Source organism: Podarcis bocagei (assembly GCF_964188305.1).
Source record: "Podarcis bocagei genome assembly, chromosome: 3".
Lineage (NCBI taxonomy): Eukaryota > Metazoa > Chordata > Lepidosauria > Squamata > Lacertidae > Podarcis > Podarcis bocagei.
Window position 1 is genome coordinate 102,779,558 of NC_138127.1, and position 22,728 is coordinate 102,802,285.

Below are 22,728 nucleotides of genomic sequence, written 5' to 3' on the forward strand. Positions count from 1 at the left end.
CTCCAGTTCAGGCTGCCCGCTACTCGCAGCCTTGCCCCGATAGGGCCACTCTCGGCCCGCCTCCCTTCCCTCCCCTTCACCGGCGGAGACCGGTTTGGGCCGAAAAGAAGCCGCCCGCTCCCTCTGCGCCACGCGTGCCTGTTCCCCGGCAGCGCAGCGGGCCGAAAGCGAAGTGGCTTCAGCTGCAGCCCCGTTTAAAACAAACAAAAACACCGAGCGGCTTCCTGATTGGCTGCACGGTCGGGTCAGATGGTGGTGCGTGTTTTCCACCTAGCAATTTCTTCTTTGACGTTTCGAATGGAAACAGAAGGGGAGGAGAGACAGTGGCTGGAGGAGGAGAAAAGGGGATGGCCGTGGGGTGTGATGATGATGATGGGGGGGGGAAGAGTGCAGAGCGATCTCCTTCTAAAGCTCTTTTTTTCCTCTTCCTCCTCCCCTTCACTGAAACATGGTGTGGTCCAAACCGGCGGCGGCGCTCTGCTGGAGGGGCGCCCGAGATTATTGGGGGGGCAGAGCCCCCCAAACGAATTTTTGAGGGGGCTCAGGCCCCCTCAGGCCCCATGGAGTCGGCGCCTATGGGTGGGGGTTAAAGAAGTCAAACTGATGCGAAAATGCAGAGGACCAGACTGAAGACGGGAGAAATGTGGAACTGATATAGACAGTTATTTGCCTGACCCTCAGCAGATGGCAGCTGTGGTCTCAAACATTTTGAAGGTACCATGAAAAATCTCAAATAATAATAATAATAATAAACAAAGTTTTGAACTGTTTTTAAGACTTCTGACATGGTTTGCCATGCGCCTTGATTTTCCAGAGTGCCTCTGGAAAATTTGCCACGTGCCTCTGGATATTCCAGAGATTTTCAGTCAATCAGCTGCCGTATTCTGGCCATGTCCAGGGAATTCCAAGTGTAGGGCAACCCTATAGCTGCTACAGAGAATGCGAGGTATATTAGAAGTAAAAAACTAAGAGCAGTTTATATGGGAACTGAAGAAATTTGGACACATTTGCCTGACCCCCAGCAGATGGCAGCTGTAGTCTCAAACATTTTGAAGGTATCATGAAAAATCTCTAATAATAATAATAATAATAATAAATGATGTTTTTGAGCTATTTTAAAGACTTCTGACATGGGTTGCCATGTGCCTTGATTTTCCTGGATATTCCAGCGATTTTCAGCTAGACACTGCTTCTGGCTGCTGTATTCTGGCCATGTCCAGGGAATTCTGAATGCAGGGTAACCCTATAGTTGCTACAGAGAATGTGAGATATCTTAGAAGTAAAAAACTAAGAGCAGTTTATATGGGAACTGAATAAATTTGGACACATTTGCCTGACCCTCAGCAGATGGCAGCTGTAGTCTCAAACATAATAACAATAATAAAATGAGGAGGTATGGTAGAAGTAAACAACTAAGAACAGTTTATATGGGAACTAAAGAAATTCGGACAGATCTAGGAGGGGTCTTTGAATTTATTTATTGCATAAAATTCATATACTGTACTGCTTGATTGTAGAAAACCTCAAAGCAGCCAATTCTCGTGTGACTCCATTACCTGAAGGTAGAGAAGCAAAACATATTCTCAGCTCCTCGTTACTGAAAACAGAGGGAGCAAGAACAATGACATAAATGTATTTACTGTTCTCAATGTCGTGCGACATGAATGGGCAACATGATGCCCGACTTCCCTCTCGCAGGCTAGGCATGAGAAGCAGGTTCAAAATCCTAACTCAGCCATGTGGTTAACTGGGCAATATTTGAGCTACATTTACTGAAAAGTAAGTCGCTCTCCCTCCTAGTTCTGCGGGGTTGCTGAACATTTCCCACCTTTCCAGCTCCAGCCTAGCCACTGACCATGGTAAAGGTGGAATGGGACATTTTGGGGTGTCTTGGCTTCCCATGCGCACCAACAGCCCTGGGAAGGGGCTGGTGTGGGGTGCAATAATTTGTTATTATTTTTTTTATCATAATCATAATTTATTATTTATACCCTGCCCACCTGGCTGGGTTTCCCCAGCTAAATATAATATGTTTAAGTTGAAGAATGACAATGGGAGAGTGTGGTAGATCACTGCCAGTTTTTGATATGTGGCAACCTGTTGGACGTTGGATGTGCCTGCTTTAGGCCATCATTCACCAGCCAAGGACTCTGCAGTTGCAAGACCACAATTCCACCCCCCGACCACTGACCATGCTGGCTGGGTTTGATGGGAATTGATGGGATCTCTTACGGAAGTTTGCAGCAGACTTTGTCTGGCAGGCATTTCCCGACTCTTTTCCAGGCAGTCATACACCTCTCCAGCATGCACTTCCCTTCGGCTTTTTCACATTCCTCCTTCGATTGTGGTGGGTAAGTTGGGGAAGATGGTTTAGAAGCGTAAGCTTAAGGCAAGAAAGAAAAACATTGGTTCGCTTTGAGTTAGGGCTCCTTACCAGCTACAGCGTTCTAAGTCCGTTCTCTGCTTTCTGCAGCCAATCAGAAGCCGCGCTTTGGTTTCCGAATGTTTTGGAAGTCGAACGGACTTCCCAAACAGATTCCGTTCGACTTCCAAAATATGACTGTATGAATGTTGATCTGTATAATACTCACTCTCAAAAAGAAGATATCTGGTTCTTTTACTTTTAAAAAATAGAAAGAAATGGTTGGTTCAATCTCTCTGAAAAAGGTTTATGGCATCTGTCCAAGATTATGATCTTTTAGCATTTAAAATAATTTAAATTTCCTTTGTTTGAATTTAAGATTTCATTTGAAACCATGCTCTTTTCCACAAGCTACAACATGATGGAAACGTTAAGAAATAAAACCAAATCATTTTTTAAAACAAAATAATAAAACTTTCTCTTTTAACCCTCCACTCCCCCCCCCAAAAAAAACCCCACCCTCACCCTAATATTTATAATATTTTTTTGTGCATGCAAGACAGAGCAAACAACACTGTTTCTGGGAACTTTGCCATTGGTAAGAAAACCCCTTCCCCATTACAGCAGCATTGCTGGCTATTTCAGTGCCTGCCACAATCTAAGAATACTCTGTACAATACCTGAATCCCTTAGCAGGAAGAGGGAAGAGAAGAGGAAAAAAACAGAGATCAAGTAGGAGAACTTCATGTCTGCTTCAATTTGCTGGAAATTCTGAGTTCGCACAGAGGAGGGAACAGAAGGTGCTCCTTATTTATAGGTCGTGGAACAACAGCAGCCCCTAGAGGGAAAGAGGAGGAGGAGTTTGAGGGACAGTCATGTAAAGCGGAGGTGGGGCCACATTCCCTTCTGAATGACTTTCTGGGGGCCGCAAGCCAGGGCTGAGTAGGGGCAGAAACAGTTAGGAGACCCCCGAGCCATCTGAAGTCAGCTCTGTATAGGGAAGTTTTGAAATGTTTCCTTTTTGTTGTTGTTTAGTCATTTAGTCGTGTCCGACTCTTCATGACCCCATGGACCAGAGCACGCCAGGCACTCCTGTCTTCCACTGCCTACCAACTCATGTTGGTAGCTTTGAGAACACTGTCCAACAATCTTTTGCTAACTTTACATAACTGCACATCGGGCAGAACAACAGCAAAAGTTACTGCCAAGCCCCTCCATCTAACCCTTTAGAGAATATGGGCACACATAGCACACATAGCAAGTAGAGGACCTGCTTTCTCTGTCAAAAATCTCTGCAAAGTTTGTGCTAATTTTGCAATACATGCAGTGACTCATTGTTTTCGGAATGTGGAAATACCCATAAGAAAGGCTTTGTTCACTTTGTTTTTTGATGGATTTCTGCATCAAGATAGTCTAGTTTCTCTTCCCTATATAAATCATGCCTACTATGGGCAAACATCCAATGCAATTATTGCATAGTTTGCCTGGCTTTTGTTTGAAGAGTAAATTAGACGTGGCACTGAAGCCTTGTTCCTGGGCATAGCAACTTTCTTTTTTTTATATAACATTTTTATTAAATTTTCACAAATTTTAAGAGAAACATGAAAACATAGACATACATAACACCACACCACACAAATAACAAATAGAATTTCAAATCCTTATTTTGTTAACATCTTTCACTGACTTCCCCACATCCCCCCTTCTTGTATCCCAATTCACATAATTAGCTCAGCAAGTTCTTCTTCCCCACTTTCACCTTATTAATGTCATACTTAATTCATCTCAGATGCCCAATTTTAACTTATGAACCTCACTTTAGACCCCAATACTCATCATTTACACCCTTTTCTAAGGTCGACCCAAATTCCCTTTCACAAATTTCCCAATTTTTATAATAATTACAAAACAAAATACCAAAAGAAAAAATACACCCTTTGGATTCCAAAACTCTCACCCCCCCTTCCTGGTTTTGATCCCCAAAGTATCTCTCAGTTATCAGCTCTCAGCCTGGAGATCTTACATCCGAGGCCCTTAAATCTCTCTCAGTCCCTCTCTGCCGGTTTTGTTGGTAGTCTTTTATATTAACCATCGGGTTTCGGAGAGGCTCTGTCTCAAAAAGATCTGATTTTCTTCCAACCAGACCTCCATATTCGAAAGTGGAGCCCAAATCTTGTTTCTTGTTGCTTTTAAGTCCAAATGTCCCCAATGTCCCACAAGCTCCAACTTTCATCTTATTCAAATTTGTAATCCATAGGTCTTCAGATCTCCCCATAGGGAGATCTCTCCAATCTTCCTTCTCCAATTCAAACCAAATTTTCATCTTAAAATCCATCTTCGCAGGCCTCTGGCTCTCCTTTTTCCTCTGCAGCATTTCAGCTCCTCCTTCCCCCTCCTTTAAGTCAACACATTTCTCTTCTTTTCCAGCTGCATAGGTTTCTTGTATCGAGTCCTTGACACAATCAGCAAGATTGTTTACTTTAAAATTCAAAGCTGTAACATTTATAGCCATAGCTTCACTCTGACCTTGTAATTTTCCCAAGAGAAAGAACATTCTATCCAGCTCAGCCTGTATTTTTCCATCTGCAGCCATTGTAATGTCTCAGAACTCCCTCTAGAGGGATTCTAGTTACTTAGTGCAGTGTTTCCCAACCTTTTTTGGGCAAAGGCACACTTGTTTGATGAAAAAAATCTCGAGGCACACCACCATTACAGCCCCGTGACATCAGCGCACAGCGTCATGCCGGGAGGGACGCACGAAAGTGTAAGTTTCAATTTTTTTCCCTCCTCTCCTGTGTAAAGGGGAATGCACTCTGCTAAGTAAAGGCACTTGCCACAGCAGCGTCAACGTCACAGCACCCACCGGCACCCAAGAGAGAAGGGGTCTCAGCAGCCCTTTTGCCAGGAAGAGGAGCAAGAACGAGAGGAGGAGGAGGAAGAGGAAGAGAGTCCCCCCCAAAAAAAACATTCTCCTTTTGATCTTCCTTATTTGCAATTCCTCATTGCAAAACAGCGGTTGATATACAGCTGATTTTTTTGTTATTACAGTCCCCACCCCCTCACCTAGAAAAACACCACCTGTCAATTTTATTATTATTATTATTATTATTATTATTATTATTATTATTATTATTATTATTATTATTCCCCGCCACTCTGGGAGGCTGAGGAGGAATTAAAGAACCTTTTAATGAGGGTGAAAGAGTACTGGTTACATTATGCTCAAATCCAAGAGGTCTTTAAAATGGATAAAAAAATAGGTTTCCAGGTGGAAAAATCGAAGTTAGAGACAGAATTACTTGAACCAAGGACTAAGGTTCTTTCAAGAATGTATAACTTGCTGCTTAAGTGGAATACCCAGGATGAGACAGTTAAATCAGCCATGATAAAATGGGCGCAGGATATAGGGCATAATATTATGTTTGAGGACTGGGAAAGGTTATGGACCACCGGTATGAAATTCACAGCATGTAATGCTTTGAAAGAAAATATTATGAAAATGATATATAGGTGGTACATGACCCCAGTCAAGCTTGCAAAGATATATCACCTATCTGATAATAAATGTTGGAAATGTAAGGAGGCTGAAGGGACATTCTTTCACCTCTGGTGGACTTGCCCGAAAGTGAAGGCCTTCTGGGAAATGATTTATAATGAGCTAAAAAAGGTATTTAAGTATGCCTTTCCCAAGAAACCAGAGGCCTTCCTTCTGGGCATTGTTGGCCAGAAAGTGTTAAAGAAGGATAGAACTTTCTTTTTGTATGCAACTACAGCAGCAAGAATTCTTATCGCCAAATATTGGAAGACACAAGATTTACCCATGCTGGAAGAGTGGCAGATGCAATTGATGGACTATATGGAACTGGCTGAAATGACTGGCAGACTCCGAGACCTGGGAGAAGAAACAATGGAGGAGGACTGGAAAAAATTTAAGGACTATTTACAAAAACATCATAAGCTATATGAATGCTAAGAATTTGCATGGTTTGGAAAGTCTAGCTTCAGCAACAAAATTTGATGATTTGGGAAACTAAGTTATAATTACGAAAGGACCAAAGTTTAAAGTAATTTTTATGCCTATTTTAGGACAAAAGTAATCTGATAATAAGTACCTTAAACTTAAAGTATAATTATTTGAAAGTACAAAAAATGCATGAAACAAGGTAATAATTTGCTGATATTTTTATTAAAGAATGCAGGGTGAGGGAGATGTGGGGAAGTCCAGTTGGTTATGAAAAAACGTTCTGGAAAGATGAAATTCTTTTTTATTTTTATTTTTTATTTTTCTGTTCTGTTGCTACTGTTATGTATCTGACTATACATTTGTACCTCGAAGAAAGCAATAAAAAATATTATTTTTTTTAAAAAATAATGAGGGTGAAAGAGTAGAGCGCAAAATATGGTCTGAAGCTCAACATCCATAAAACTAAGATCATGGCCACGGGTCCCATCACCTCCTGGCAAAGAGAAGGATAAGAAATGGAGGCAGTGAGAAATTTTACTTTCTTCAGTTCCATGATCACTGCAGATGGTGACAGCAGTCGTGAAATTAAAAATGCCTGCCTCTTGGGAGAAAAGCAATGACAAACCTAGACAGCATCTTAAAAAGCAGAGACATCACCTTGCCAACAAAGGTCCGTATAGTAAAAGCTGGGAACAAAAGCAGAGTTCACCTGCCTGGTTGCTCACTCAGTAAGAGCAGCTCGAAAGGGAAGCACTTGATGAGATGGACAAATGGGAGCGTACCGTATATTATGACCTGCCACCATTCCTTCAGGAATTGCAGGGAAGAAAACATGCCTGCCCCTGTGTACCATTTTGGGGTAGAATAGTGGGGAATGGCTGTAAATCTGAAATGGGTTTTAAGGCAGGCTGCACTTCAGTGGTAGAGTACAATGTTTGTATGAGGGAAAGGTCCTAAGATGGCAATCTGTAAACATCCCATGAGGAAGCCACTACTAATAGACCATGACATTCAGGATAAGGTCTCAGAGATAAGGTGTTCTTTCCAATGCCTGCATATATATGAGTTTGTGTGTGTGTTTGCGTATTCAAGAATGTTGTTCCTGATCAGTTGAAGGCATTTTGGGAGGAAGCCCATTTACTAGATTTTTATCCATTTGGACTAAAACCCATTTGGCCTAAAGAGGTTCAGAAGGAGGCTGCAAGGGCTGGTGCTCTGGGGCCCCCAGGTGAGGCACACCTGTCCACACAGTCTGAGGGGCTACTAGCCGCCCTCCCTCACAGGACCACAACCAAACAGGTGGGCAAGCAGGGGACAAAAGCAGAGTTCACCTGCCTGGTTGCTCACTCAGTAAGAGCAGCTCGAAAGGGAAGCACTTGATGAGGTGGACAAATGGGAGCATAATATTATGACCTGCCACCATTCCTTCAGGAATTGCAGGGAAGAAAACATGCCTGCCTCTATGTACCACCTTGGGGTAGAATAGTGGGGAATGGCTGTAAAGCTGAAATGGGTTTTAATATAGGCTGCACTTCAGTGGTAGAGTACAATGTTTGTGTGAGGGAAAGGTCCTAAGTTTGCCCTCTGTGTCTGCAGGTAGGGGTCAGATGAGACTTCTGTTTGAAAATCTGGAGATACTAGTCCAGGTAAGGCAATACTTGTAAGAAATGATAAAGTTGCTTTCATTCACATAAAGATACAGGTAAAGGTAAAAGGTAAGGGACCCCTGGAGGGTTAAGTCAGGTCAAAGGCGACTATGGGGTCCCATCACCTCCTGGCAAAGATCATTGCAAATGGTGACAGACAGCAGTCACGAAATTAAAAGATGCCTGCTTCTTGGGAGAAAAGCAATGACAAACCTAGACAGGATCTTAAAAAGCAGAGACATCACCTTGCCGACAAAGGTCCGTATAGTTAAAGCTGTGGTTTTCCCAGTAGTGAGGTATGGAAGTGAGAGCTGGACCATAAAGAAGGCTGATCAAGGAATTATTGATGCTTTTGAATTATGGTGCTGGAGGAGACTCTTGAGAGTCCCATGGACTGCAAGAAGATCAAACCTATCCATTCTGAAGGAAATCAGCCCTGAGTGCTCCCTGGAAGGACAGATCCTGAAGCTGAGGCTCCAATACTTTGGCCACCTCATGAGAAGAGAAGACTCCCTGGAAAAGACCCTGATGTTGGGAAAGACTGAGGGCACAAGGAGAAGGGGACGACAGAGGATAAGATGGTTGGACAGTGTTGAAGCTACAAACATGAGTTTGACCAAACTGCGGTGTGCAATGGAAGACAGGAGTGCCTGGTGTGCTCTGGTGCATGGGGTCATGAAGAGTCAGACATGACTAAACGACTAAACAACAACAACAGCCCAACACCTTGTGGCCAAGTTGAATTATGTGCTTCAGGACTTGATTTAAGGCCCTGCCCATAGATGGCAATCTGTAAACATCCCATGAGGAAGCCACTACTAATAGACCATGACATTCAGGATAAGGTCTCAGAGATAAGGTGTTCTTTCCAATGCCTGCATATATATGAGTTTGTGTGTGTGTTTGCGTATTCAAGCATGTTGTTCCTGATCAGTTGAAGGCATTTTGGGAGGAAGCCCATTTACTAGATTTTTATCCATTTGGACTAAAACCCATTTGGCCTAAAGAGGTTCAGAAGGAGGCTGCAAGGGCTGGTGCTCTGGGGCCCCCAGGTGAGGCACACCTGTCCACACAGTCTGAGGGGCTACTAGCCGCCCTCCCTCACAGGACCACAACCAAACAGTTGGGCAAGCAGGGGACAAAAGCAGAGTTCACCTGCCTGGTTGCTCACTCAGTAAGAGCAGCTCGAAAGGGAAGCACTTGATGAGGTGGACAAATGGGAGCATAATATTATGACCTGCCACCATTCCTTCAGGAATTGCAGGGAAGAAAACATGCCTGCCCCTGTGTACCATTTTGGGGTAGAATAGTGGGGAATGGCTGTAAAGCTTAAATGGGTTTTAAGGCAGGCTGCACTTCAGTGGTAGAGTACAATGTTTGTATGAGGGAAAGGTCCTAAGTTCGCCCTCTGTGTCTGCAGGTAGGGGTCAGATGAGACTCCCGTTTGAGAGTTGATACTAGTCCAAGTAAGACAATACTTGTAAGAAATGATTAGGTCACCTTTTCACGCAAGGTTCCAGCTACTGAAAACCTTAGGTATAATGTTGCTTTCATTCACATAAAGATACAGGTAAAGGTAAAAGGTAAGGGACCCCTGGAGGGTTAAGTCAGGTCAAAGGCGACGATGGGGTTGCGGCGCTGATCTCGCTTTCAGGCTGAGGAAGCCGGCATTTGTCCACAGACAGGTTTCCAGGTCATGTGGTCAGCATGAGAAGACCACTTCTGGCAAGATGGGACACTGTGACAGAAGCCAGATTGTACGGAAATGCCATTTACCTTCCCACCGCAGTGGTACCTATTTATCTACTTGCACTGACATGCTTTCAAAAGACTAGGATGGCAGGAGCTGGGACAGAGCAACGGGAATTCACCCTGTTGTGGGGATTCGAACTGCCAGCCTTCTGATCGGCAAGCCCACAGTGCCACCTACATCCATGTGATAAAGATACAAGGCTACAGTTACTAGGCAGCCTCAGACATAAATTTTGCTTTGTTTTTTAGGTGTGGGTGTGGGTTCTGTGTGTCTATGTCTGTATGTTTGTTTCTCTCTCTCTCTCTCTCTCTCTCTCTCTCTCTCTCTCTCTCTCTCTCTCTCTCTGTGTGTGTGTGTGTGTGTGTGTGTGTGGAGAAAGAAAGATGTCAGGTACAATGGACTCTTCCCTCCCCATCCCACTGAGTTCATCTTCTGTTGCAATAGAGCAATAGGATAGGCTTCTAAGAGGGTGGTTGTGGTTCCGAAGAATGGGAAATTTGAGGAGAGGGGAAGCTCTCATTTTGCTCTTCATTTCATCGTGGGAAAAAAAAATATTGTTAAAATATATCAGCATTTTCCTGTTTGTGATCTTGCTTAATATACACCGCCCACCCTGCAGGAATATCTCCACGGCCTGGTCTAAATACTGAAGAGAATGTTGGTTTTTATGTTTTTGCGTGGCATAGTTCTTACGCTAGCAAAGTTTCGACAGAGAGCACATCTCCTGCAAATAAAAGTCGTATACTTCCTTGTACTTTCAGAGATTGTATAGAAATCTTCTAATTTTTTGTGTTTTAACTATTGTTTAAGTGTAGTATTATGCAGCCAACTGGTGACAGTCCACCACAGGCTAGGCGCTCCCAATTTAATCAACTTTTTAATCAGAGTAATTGGTTGTTTCCTTATTAAAAATTGATAAAATCCTGACCTGTACTGGTATTTATAACCTCTGTTCTTCACATTTAAGACGGTATGTGAACTTTAAAAGAGCAAAGGGCTTGTTAACAACAAGAAAACATGATGTTTCTAGATTCTTAATGCTTTTGCTCTTGGCACTGTCGATAAAAATCAACTCATTCTGAATTTCTTTAATGGCTTCCATTATCTTTCACATGTTGTTGTTTAGTCGTTTAGTCGTGTCTGACTCTTCGTGACACCATGGAACAGAGCACGCCAGGCACTCCTGTCTTGCACTGCCTCCCGCAGTTTGGTCAAACTCATGCTGGTAGCTTCGAGAACACTGTCTAACCATCTCGTCCTCTGTCGTCCCCTTCTCCTTGTGCCCTCCATCTTTCCCAACATCAGGGTCTTTTCCAGGTTATTGCTGAAGAATTAGATGTGGGCTTCATCTATTGCTAAGGCTTTGCAATCATGACACTTACTCAAGACAGTCTTGCTCAGCCTGGTGCAACGCAGGTATTTTGGATGGCAGCTCCCATCATTCTTGACTTTTGGCAATACTGGTTGGAGTTGATGGAAGCTGGAGTCCACAAACACCTGGAAGCCCCCAAACTAGGGTGAATGAACATGCGAGATTCTTTTTTTCTGGTCATAAGAACCAGGCTGAGGGCCTTCTCGGTAGTGGTGCCTGACCTATGGAATGCCCTCCCATCAGTTGTCAAGGAAATGAACAACTATCTGACTTTTAGAAGAGATCTGAAGGTAGTCTGTTGGCTGTCCTGGAAGGACAGCCAGCAAGTAGAACGCGCTGAGTTCGAAAATACTGAAGTGTTTCAGTCAGCCCTAGGGAGTTTGTTGTACTTGTCCCAGTGGAGCAGACCTGATATAGCGTTTACTGTCAATCTGCTCAGCAGGGAAGCTTCAAACCCTAGTGTGCAAGCCTGGAATCGCATCAAGAGAGTTCTGAGGTATTTGCAGGAAACCAAAGATTTTTGTCTTAGATTGCCGGCACAAGGAGAAGTCAAACTGACTTGTTTTGTGGACTCAGATTGGGCTAATCTTGAGGATCGCAAGTCTGTGTCTGGCCTAGTGGTGAAGTTTGGGAACTCAGTAGTTGGATGGAGGTCCAAGAAGCAAAGTCTTATAGCGCTCTCATCCACTGAGGCTGAGTTCAGTGCTCTTTCAGAGGTGTGCAGAGAAGTAGAGTTCTATGCTTGCTTAGTGCAGGAACTTTGCGGAGTGGATTGTCAACCGATACGTGTTTTCGAGGACAATCAACCATGCCTGCGTCTGGCAGAGTCAGGTCAGTTCAAGGCTAGAACTAAACACCTAGACATTCGCTTTCGGAATGTGTGCCAGAGTGTTCAGGAGGGATTAGTTGCGCTGAAGTACTGTCCCTCTGCCAAGAACCTAGCTGATGGGTTCACGAAGCCACTCTCCTTCCAAAGACATGGGGAGTTTTGCGAAGGTCTGGGGCGACCAAGGGTCGATTCTCCCCTCAGGTGTGAGACAAGAGGGGGTGTTGGGTGTAGTGAAGGGTTAACCTTCTGTGCTTCAAGCCTGAGAGGAGGCACGTACAAGGGAAGTACGCCAGGACATGACGAAAGCAGCTTGGAATGCTGTGAGCTGAGTGAAGATCGAAAGCAGTTTGTTGCGTAGCTGCAAGCAGAAGGACGCAGAGAAGATGCAGCTTGAATCAGATGGAAGTTGGAGTTTGTAAATATACTGCTTTTGTTTCCAATAAAGAGATATTAGGACAGAAGAAACGTCTGGACTTATTTACTGCCCTTTCGACACAGACGCTGTGTAATTCTGCTAATTGCTTTACGATCTACAGAGGCTCCCAGGGGAAGCGTGGCTGGGCGCCGAACAATAAAGCAATAAATCTACCGAACACAGTCCTGTATTGGGAAGCTTTTGATGCTTTATTATGTTTTAATTTGTTTTGGAAGTCGCCCAGAATGAATGAGTAAACTAGCCAGCCAGAAGAGTGGGGTATAAATAATAAATTCTCCTCCTCCTCCTCTGTTGCGTTGAAATCACGACAGACGAGTAGCAAGTGTCATCTGGGAGGCATCCCTGGAGCAAGCCCCGAGAAGACTCTTTTATTGAATATTACAACATTGCCACAGGTGCACGCATTGCTGATTGGTTGATACAAACACAAAGCAACTTGTTGCTGATTGGTTAACACAAGTACAGAGCAAGGGTTACATATAGGCATTAATCACCAATAGATTAAAGGCTGGGAAAGGGAGCACAGAACTAGACAGGCATGAAACCTCCTAATTAAATTATAACTAATGATTGATATAACATGACTAAAACAATTACTAATGATTGATCATAACATGAAAGAATACAGTGGTGCCCCGCAAGACGAATGCCTCGCAAGACGGAAAACCCGCTAGACGAAAGGGTTTTCCGTTTTGGAGGCGCTTCGCAAAACGAATTTCCCTATGGGCTTCCTTCGCAAGACGAAAGCCCATAGGGAAATCTCCGGGACAGCGGGGAAGCGCAGCGCGTCTTCCCCACTGTCCTCGGACCTCCTCCGAAGGCTGGTGGTGGGAGGAGGGCTCTCTTCCCGCCGCCAGCCTTCGGGGCAGCCTTCCGAAGGCTGGTGGTGGGGCGGGGAACCCTCCTCCCGCCGCCAGCCTTCGGGGCAGCCTTCCGAAGGCTGGCGGTGGGGCAGGGAGCCCTCCTCCCGCCGCCAGCCTTCGGAGCAGCCTTCCGAAGGCTGGCGGTGGGGCGGGGAGCAGCCTTCCGAAGGCTGGCGGTGGGGCGGAGAGCTCTCTGCCCCACCGCCAGCCTTCGGATGGCTGTCCTGAAGACTTGCGGTGGGAGGAGGGTTTTCCTTCCCACCGCCAACATTCAGAATGCTGTTCTGAATGTTGGTGGTGGGGAGGAAAAACCCTCCTCCCACCGCAAGCCCCGGGAACAGAGGAGAAGCGCTGCGCCCCTTCCCCTCTGTTCCCGTACCTGTCCTGAAGGCTTGCGGTGGGGAGAAAAGCCCTTCTCCGCACCGCCAGCCTGGCAAGCGGTTTCCATAGGAACGCATTAATTGATTTTCAATGCATTCCTATGGGAAACCGTGCTTCGCAAGACGAAAAACTCGCAAGAAGAAAAAACTTGCGGAACGAATTAATTTCGTCTTGCGAGGCACCACTGTATAATAATCGTGTTCCGTAGATGTGGTCAACTATGCATTAAGAACAGGTCAGTGAAAGTATAATGTTTTCATGAACTTAAGATGAACTGAACATCCTAGAGAAATGAGGGAATGTCTTGGTATTTAGAACGTGTTGTACAGTATGTACAGAAGCAGAGAAAAGCTTAGAAGCAAGACTTCCCATAATGCCACAGTCATGTGCAGAGACAGAACTTCCCTTCACTCCTCCTCCTCCTCCTCCTCCTCCTCTTCCCATTTTTGTCTACATTTCTCTGTATGTATTTTTGGAACACATTATTTGGTTTAACAGAAGCATCAAGTGCACCAAGTAAGCATTCCAACACTAGGATCCTATGAAAACCTGGAGGCTAGAGACAGATCAAAATGTATTTAATGTATTTTTGACCTTCTGTTGGAACCCACCCAGAGTGGCTGGGGAAACCCAGCCGGATAGGCGAGGTAGAAAATGATAACAACAACAACAACAACAACAACAACAACAACAACAATAATAATAATAGGGATTGTTATTTCAGATTCCCACAAGAGATTCTCTCCATAACGAGCAAGAAGTATTCAGGGAATGTGAGAAGCCTCAATGTTAATTCACCTTGGGAACAGTGAGTTTGTGTATATGATCACTTCAGGAAACAGAACGAGTTAGGCACCTGTGGGGACATGACTGTTACCACACAGAATTACACAGCAGATCCTAAGTTCTCAGAAGGAAATGGTGAGAAAACTATATATAAAAAGGGGGGGGGGTTCAGGTTCAGTCCCCAGTGTCTCTCCAGGTAGGAAAAGCTGGACAGTTATTACCAGTCAAAGTAGACAATACCAAAATAGACAGAAGAAAGCTCTGTTTTGGGATATGTATAAGGAAGAGCCATATGTTCATATGTTGCCTCATTTCCAGGTCCTGTCTAGGTAAATTAGGAACTATAGGAGAATATATAGTTTCAAGGTCACAGAGTCATAGAATCACAGATTTATAGAGCCAAAACGAACCACAAGAGTCATCTAGTCCAACCCTTTGCAATGTAGGAATCTCTCACCCAACGTGGGGCTCAAACCCACAACCCCGAGATTAAAGGGTTACATCCAAGGATTAAGTGTCTGTTGACCCAGCTGGTTTTGCTCTGCCGGCCCCTTCGTCCTGACACATTACGCATTTGAGCCATTAGAGTAGCTGATTTTATGTTGAATTGTCTTTCTCTAATGTCCATTTAAAACCATGCATTTCAGCATCTAGACTCTTGAAGTCTTGTCTGCCTGTTTTGAAGAAGGTAGTTTGTGGGGGAGATCTTTCCGAGCACATCTACGCGTGGGGTGTGTGTGTAAAGAAGTCAAATTGATGCAAAAATGCAGAGGAACAGACTGAAGACTGGAAAAATGAGGAACCGATATAGACAGATTTGCCTGACCCCCAGCAGATGGCAGCTGCAGTCTCAAACATTTTGAAGGTATCATGAAAAATCTATAATAATAATAATAATAATAATAAAAATAATAATAATAATAATAATAATAATAATAATAATAATAATAATAAAAATAATAAAAATAAAAAATGAACTTTTTGAGCTATTTTTAAGACTTCTGACATGGGTTGCCATGTGCCTTGATTTTCCTGGATATTCCAGTGATTTTCAGCCAGACAATGCTTCCAGCTGCTGTATTCTGGCCATGTCCAGGGAATTCTGAATGCAGGGCAACCCTATAGCTGCTACAGAGAATGCAAGGTAGCTTAGAAGTAAAAAACTAAGAGCAGTTTATATGGGAACTGAAGAAATTTGGTCAGATTTGCCTGACCGTCAGCAGATGGCAGCTGTAGTCTCAAACGTTTTGAAGGTACCCTTCAAAATCTCAAATAACAACAATAATAAAATGACGAGGTATGGTAGAAATGCTCTGGCTTGCTCTGGTCCATGGGGTCATGAAGAGTCGGACACGACTAAACGACTAAACAACAGTGGTAGAAATAAACAAGTAAGAGCAGTTTATATGCGAACTGAAGAAATTCGGACAAATCTAGGAGGGGGTCTTTGAATTTATTTATTGCATAAAATTCATATACTGCTTGATTGTAGAAAACCTCAAAGCAGTCAACTCTCGTGCGACTCCGTTACCTGAAGGCAGCGAAGCAAAACATATTCTCAGCTCCTTGTAACTGAAAACAGACGAGGCAAGAACAATGACATAAATGTATTTACTGTTCTGAATGTTGTGTGACATGAACAGGCTACAAGATGCCCAACTTCCCTGTCGCAGGCTATGAGAAGCAGGTTCAAAATCCTAACTCAGTCATGTGGTTAACTGGGCAATATTTGTTTAAGGCTGCATTTTCCAGACTCTCTGTGCTAAAGAGCTTGCTTGGCCTCTGCCTCTGATGAACCTTGTCATTATTTTGCAGTGATCATGGATGTCAAGAACCCACCACAATTGCCAAAGGGGCATCTGGAGCAACTAGAGGGCTTCCTTCACCAGCTACATCCGAATGCCATACTGCCTGCCATTTCGAACGACATCATTCTCATAGTTTTGTGAGTGCTAGAATACATATGAGCAAGACTCTCTGTGTTCCATCTAAAATAAATGCACCTGCCCAACCATTTGGCAAAACTGAATATGCCTTTTAAAAGAAGAAGAAGAAGAAGAAGAAGAAGAAGAGGAGGCAGGAGCGGTGAGCAAGCTATGACCCTGAGGTCTTGCCCTCAATCATTCAAAATCTTATTCAAGCACTGCTGTGGCTCCTAAAACTTAATGGGGCATCGCATGCAGTCATAAGGTCTAGAAATCCTTTTAAAATGCTGGCTAATAGCACATCTTGTGATTTTTCTATGGTGCTCTGATCCCAAACAGAGGTTGACAGAGCTAGATGGAGGAAGACATCTGCTGTATCCAACCTGGAGCAATGGAGATTTGGGTTATAGCATTAGCTATTCAACAGATGCTGCGTGTAACAGAATATTGTAATGCAAGCCTTGCCAGCATAGCCAATGCCTTGGGGGTAGAGATCCCAGTATGTTTTGAGGGGAGACACTAAGGACTCACCTACACAGCTGCAAATAAAACGTTTTAAAGTACACTATACAAACGCGACACTAGATGGTGAAAGTCAGCTATGCAAAATTCACTGCATTTTTCATTTTTTTTTAAAAAAAGCATTTTCACAGCGTTTTTTATACGTGTACAGATTTCACATAAGATAAATATTCTGAGAGAATATGCTCAACAATTTGTTCAAAAATTGTTATTGTTTTTTATCATAATCATAATTTATTAGTTATACCCCACTCATCTGGCCGGGTTTCCCCAGCTAAATATAATATGTTGAAGTTGAAGAATGATAATGGGAGAGTGTGGTAGATCACTGGCAGTTTTTGATATTGCATGGTGGGTGGCAACCTGCTGGACGTTGGATGTGCCTGCTTTAGTCCACCTTTCAGCAACCTGGGACCCTGCAGTTGCAGGACCACAATTCCACACACCCCTGACCACTGGCCATGCTGTCTGGGTTTGATGGGAATTGTAGTGGAAGACTGGCAACATCTACCTCAGGGAGTTCCCATGGACGTATGCAGCATTTGCGGTGCGGTGGGCACGTCCCGATGATTCTTTTCTGGTCGGGCATACACCTCACCACCATGCACTTCCTTTTGAATTTTTCACATTCCTCCTTCGATTGTGGTGGGTAAGATGGTTTAGAAGCGTCAGCTTAAGGCAAGAAAGAAAAACATTGGTTTGCTTTGAGTTAGGGCTCCTTGCCAGCTCCAGCGTTCTAAGTCCGTTCTCTGCTTTCTGCAGCCAATCAGAAGCCGCGCTTTGGTTTCCAAATGTTTTGGAAGTTGAACGGACTTCCCAAACAGATTCCGCTCGACAGCCAAAGTATGACTGTATAAATGTCCTAGAGTCGATCTTTATAATCCTCAATCTCAAAAAGAAGATATCTGGTTATTTTACTTTTAAAAAATAGAAAGAAATTCTTGGTTCAATCTCCCTGAAAAAGGTTTATGGCATCTGTCCAAGATTGTGAGCTTTTAGCATTTTAAATAATTTAAATTTCCTTTGTTTGAATTTAAGATTTCATTTGAAACCATGCTCTTTTCGACAAGCCACAACATGACGTAAATGTTAAGAAATAAAACCAAATCATTTTTTAAAACAAAATAATAAAACTTTCTCTTTTAACCCTCCACTCCCCACCAAAAAACACCCTCACCCTAATATTTATAATATTTTTTGTGCATGCAAGACAGAGCAAACAGCACTGTTTCTGGGAACTTTGCCATTGGTAAGAAAACTCCTTCCCCGTTATAGCAGCATTGCTGGCTATTTCAGTGCCTGCCACAATCTAAGCAAACTCTGTACAATACCTGAATCCCTTAGCAGGAAGAGGGAAGAAAAGAGGAAAAAAACAGAGATCAAGTAGGAGAACTTCATGTCTGCTTCAATTTGCTGGAAATTCTGAGATCGCACAGAGGAGGGACAGAAGGTGCTCCTTATTTATAGGTCGTCGAACAACAGCAGCCCCTAGAGGGAAAGAGGAGGAGGAGTTTGAGGTACAGTCATGTAAAGCAGAGGTGGGGCCACATTCCCTTCTGAATTACTTTCTGGGGGCCACAAGCCAGGGCTGAGTAGGGGCAGAAACAGTTATCTGAGCCCCGAGGCATCTGAAGTCAGCTCTGTATAGGGAAGTTTTTAAATGTTTCCTTTTTGTTGTTGTTTAGTCATTTAGTCATGTCCGACTATTCATGACCCCATGGACCAGAGCATGCCAGGCACTCATGTTTTCCACTGCCTACCAACTCATGTTGGTAGCTTTGAGAATACTGTCCAACCATCTCGTCCTCTGTCGTCCAATTCTCCTTGTGCCCTCAATCTTTCCGAACATCAGGGTCTTTTCCAGGGAGTCTTCTCTTCTCATGAGGTGGCCAAAGTATTGGAGCCTCAGCTTCAGGATCTGTCCTTCCAGGGAGCACACAGGGCTGATTTCCTTCTGAATGGATAGGTTTGATCTTGCAGTCCAAGAAGATGGCAGAAAGTGAGGAGGAATTAAAGAACCTTATAATGAGGGTGAAAGAGGAGAGCGCAAAATATGGTCTGAAGCTCAACATCAAAAAAAAACTAAGATCATGGCCACGGGTCCCATCACCTCCTGGCAAAGATCACTGCAGATGGTGACAGTCAGTAGTCATGAAATTAAAAGACGCCTGCTTCTTGGGAGAAAAGCAATGACAAACCTAGACAGCATCTTAAAAAGCAGAGACATCACCTTGCCAACAAAAGTCTGTATAGTTAAAGCTATGGTTTTCCCAGTAGTGATGTATGGAAGTGAGAGCTGGACCATAAAGAAGGCTGATCACCGAAGAATTGATGCTTTTGAATTATGGTGCTGGAGGAGACTCTTGAGAGTCCCATGGACTGCAAGAAGATCAAACCTCTCCATTCTGAAGGAAACCAGCCCTGAGTGCTCACTGGAAGGACAGATCCTGAAGCTGAGGCTCCAATACTTTGGCCACCTCATGAGAAGAGAAGACTCCCTGGAAAAGACCCTGATGTTGGGAAAGACTGAGGGCACAAGGAGAAGGGGACGACAGAGGACGAGATGGTTGGACAGTGTTCTTGAAGCTACAAACATGAGTTTGACCAAACTGCGGGGGGCAATGGAAGACAGGAGTGCCTGGTGTGCTCTGGTCCATGGGGTCACGAAGAGTCAGACATGAGTAAATGACTAAACAACAACAACAGCAGCCCAACACCCTGTGGGCAAGTTGAATTATGTGCTTCAGGATTTGATTTAAGGCCCTGCCCATAGATGGCAATCTGTAAACATCCCATGAGGAAGCCACTTCTAAAAGACCATGACATTCAGGATAAGGTCTCAGAGATAAGGTCTTCTTTTCAATGTCTGCATATATATGTGTTTGCATGTGTGTGTTTGTGTATTCAAGCATGTTGTTCCTGATCAGTTGAAGACATTTTGGGAGGAAGCCCATTTACTAGATTTTTACCCATTTGGAATAAAACCCATTTGGCCTAAAGAGTTTCGGAAGGAGGCTGCCAGGGCTGGTGCTCTGGGGCCCCCAGGTGAGGCACACCTGTCCACACAGTCTGAGGGGCTACTAGCCGCCCTCCCTCACAGGACCACAACCAAACAGGTGGGCAAGCAGGGGACAAAAGCAGAGTTCACCTGCCTGGTTGCTCAGTAAGAGCAGCTCGAAAGGGAAGCACTTAATGAGGTGGACAAATGGGAGCATATATTATGACCTGACACCATTCCTTCAGGAATTGCAGGGAAGAAAACATGCCTGCCTCTGTGTTCCATCTTGGGGTAGAATAATGGGGAATGGCTGTAAATCTGAAATGGGTAAGCAGAGGTGGGGCCACATTCCCTTCTGTTTTTTTTATTATAAAATATTTAAGAAATAACAAAAGAGAAATATACAAAACATCAACAATACAAAAAGAAGACAAGAAAAGAAAACAAAAGCATTTGAAAAAAAACCCAAAAGAGAACAAACATACAAAAGAACCCCATATTTTCATATCCTTATCTTTCATTAGCTTATTTCCTCGACTTCCTCACACCTCCTTTTTTGTATTCTAGTTCAATTAAATATTCTAGCAAGTCCTTTCCCTCTTTCACAAATTTAGTTCCATAATTTAATTTAACGAAATTTTAGACTTAAATTTACATCTTTACCCAATGTTAATCTATTCATACTTAATTCTTTATAATATTTCTACTAAAGTCATATAACTTCTTTCCAGCATCTTTCTAACATTCATTAATTTTAGAGTATTTCTTTAAAGAAGCTTTGAATTTTTTCCAATCTTCTTCCACTGACTCTTCTCCCTGGTCTCAGATTCTGCCAGTCATTTCCGCCAATTCCATATAATCCATCATCTTCATCTGCCATTCTTCCCTGGTAGGTAGGTCTTGCGTCTTCCAGTGCTTTGCGATGAGTATTCTTGCTGCTGTTGTAGCATACATGAAAAAAACTCTATCCTTCTTTGGCACCAATTGGCCCACCATGCCCAAGAGAAAGGCCTCTGGTTTCTTTAAGAAGGTATATTGAAATACCTTTTTCATTTCATTATAGATCATCTCCCAGAATGCCTTAATCTTTGGGCATGTCCACCAAAGGTGAAAGAAAGTGCCTTCAGTTTCATTGCATTTCCAACATTTATTATCGGGCAAATGATAGATTTTTGCAAGCTTGACTGGTGTTATGTACCACCTGTAAATCATTTTCATTAAATTCTCTTTTAAGGCATTACATGCCGTAAACTTCATACCAGTGGTCCATAACTGTTCCCAGTCAGCCATCATAATGTTATGTTCGACATCCTGTGCCCATTTAATCATAGCAGATTTCACCATTTCATCCTGAGTATTCCATTTCAGTAGCAAGTTATACATTCTTGACAAATTCTTAACTTTAGGGTCTAACAATTCTGTTTCCAACTTTGATTTTTCCACTTGAAAACCTAATTTTTTGTCCAGATTGTATGCCTCCATTATTTGGTAATAATGGAGCCAATCTCGCACTCTGTTTTTTAATTTTTCAAAGCTCTATAATTTTAATCTGTCACCTCTTGTTCCAAAATTTCCCAATACTTCGGCCATTTGGCCTCCATATTGAGTTTTTTCTTAGCCTTTGCCTCCATAGGTGACAGCCATCCTGGGGTTTTATTTTCTAACAAATCCTTATATCTTATCCAGACATTAAACAATGCTTTCGTTACAATATGGTTTTTGTGTGCTTTGACCTTATCATACCACAAATATGCATGCCAACCAAATACATTATTAAAACCTTCCAAATCCAAAACATCTGTATTTTCAAGAAGCATCCATTCTCTCAGCCAGCAAAAAGCGGCTGATTCATAGTAAAGTTTTAAGTCTGGCAGGGCAAATCCACCTCTTTCTTTAGCATCAGTTAAAATCTTAAATTTTATACGGGGCTTCTTGCCCTCCCAGACAAATCTGGAAATATCTCTCTGCCACTTCTTGAAACAGTCCATTTTGTCCAAGATTTGCAGTGATTGGAACAGAAATAACATTCTTGGCAATACATTCATTTTTATCACAGCAATTCGGCCTAGCAGTGATAACTTCAAATTTGACCATATTTCTAAGTCTTTTTTCACTGCAGTCCAACATTTTTCATAGCTATCCTTGTATAAATTCACATTTTTAGCAGTCATATTAACCCCTAAGTATTTCACTTTCTTAAGCAGTGTCAAGCCTGTCTCTCTCTGAAACTTCTCTCTCTCAATCACATTCAGATTTTTCTCCAGGACTTTAGTTTTCATCTTATTCAACTTAAAATCTGCTACCTGACCAAATTCTTGAATCAATTCTAATACTCTTTTCGTGCTTGATTCTGGCTCCTGTAAAGTCAGTACTAAATCATCTGCAAATGCTTTCAATTTGTACTGTTTAGATCCCACTTGTATACCTTTAACCAATTGGTCCTGTGATGGGATGATGAGCTGCTTGCGCGTAAAATCGTAGTCCCTCAGAGTTTGTTCAAGTCCACAAATCTCTGTCTGTGACGGAGCCCCTCAGACATGGCTCCTCTAGTCACTAGCAGATTCCGACAGTGGCTGCTTTCGGAATCGCTTCCAACATAAAAGCTCCTTAACGGAAACACGTCTTCTGGACTCACGGCGTGACAGTTTCCGGCGAGGAGTGGGTCTCCCTATGGGAGGTCCAGAAACCTCCCCACTGTTCTCGCTGGACGTGTCCCTGAGCCCTCCCTCTTGCTCGCTTTCCCTCAGAGACCCACCTCTCCCCCTGCTGGTTCCTGCTTCCGCTGCTGGGTCTCTCCCAACCTCCGTGAGCCCTTCCACCACCTGTCCCTCCGATGGCAGTTCCCTGACAGGTCCCTTCTAATCATATTTAGCAAAACCTCCAGGACTGAA

The 22,728-nt window shown here is 43.4% G+C and overlaps 2 long non-coding RNA genes across 3 annotated transcripts in view; one reads left to right on the top strand and one right to left on the bottom strand.

The window, feature by feature from the left end:
• Positions 1-1,462: 1,462 nt before the first annotated feature.
• LOC308584224 overlaps positions 1,463-22,728 on the bottom strand; it is a 33,417-nt gene continuing 12,151 nt past the window's right edge. The window contains exon 2 of the long non-coding RNA XR_014006666.1: positions 1,463-1,556. This is a non-coding gene — a long non-coding RNA (uncharacterized lncRNA). The remainder of the gene's footprint in view (positions 1,557-22,728) is intronic.
• Positions 7,111-22,728, top strand: part of LOC308584254 — a 34,530-nt gene continuing 18,912 nt past the window's right edge. Inside the window, exon 1 of one of the 2 annotated variants that reach the window (XR_014006707.1) lies at positions 7,111-7,170. This is a non-coding gene — a long non-coding RNA (uncharacterized lncRNA). Of the gene's footprint in view, positions 7,171-8,712; positions 9,259-22,728 lie in introns of those variants that run through there. The other variant, XR_014006708.1, reaches the window with a different exon arrangement.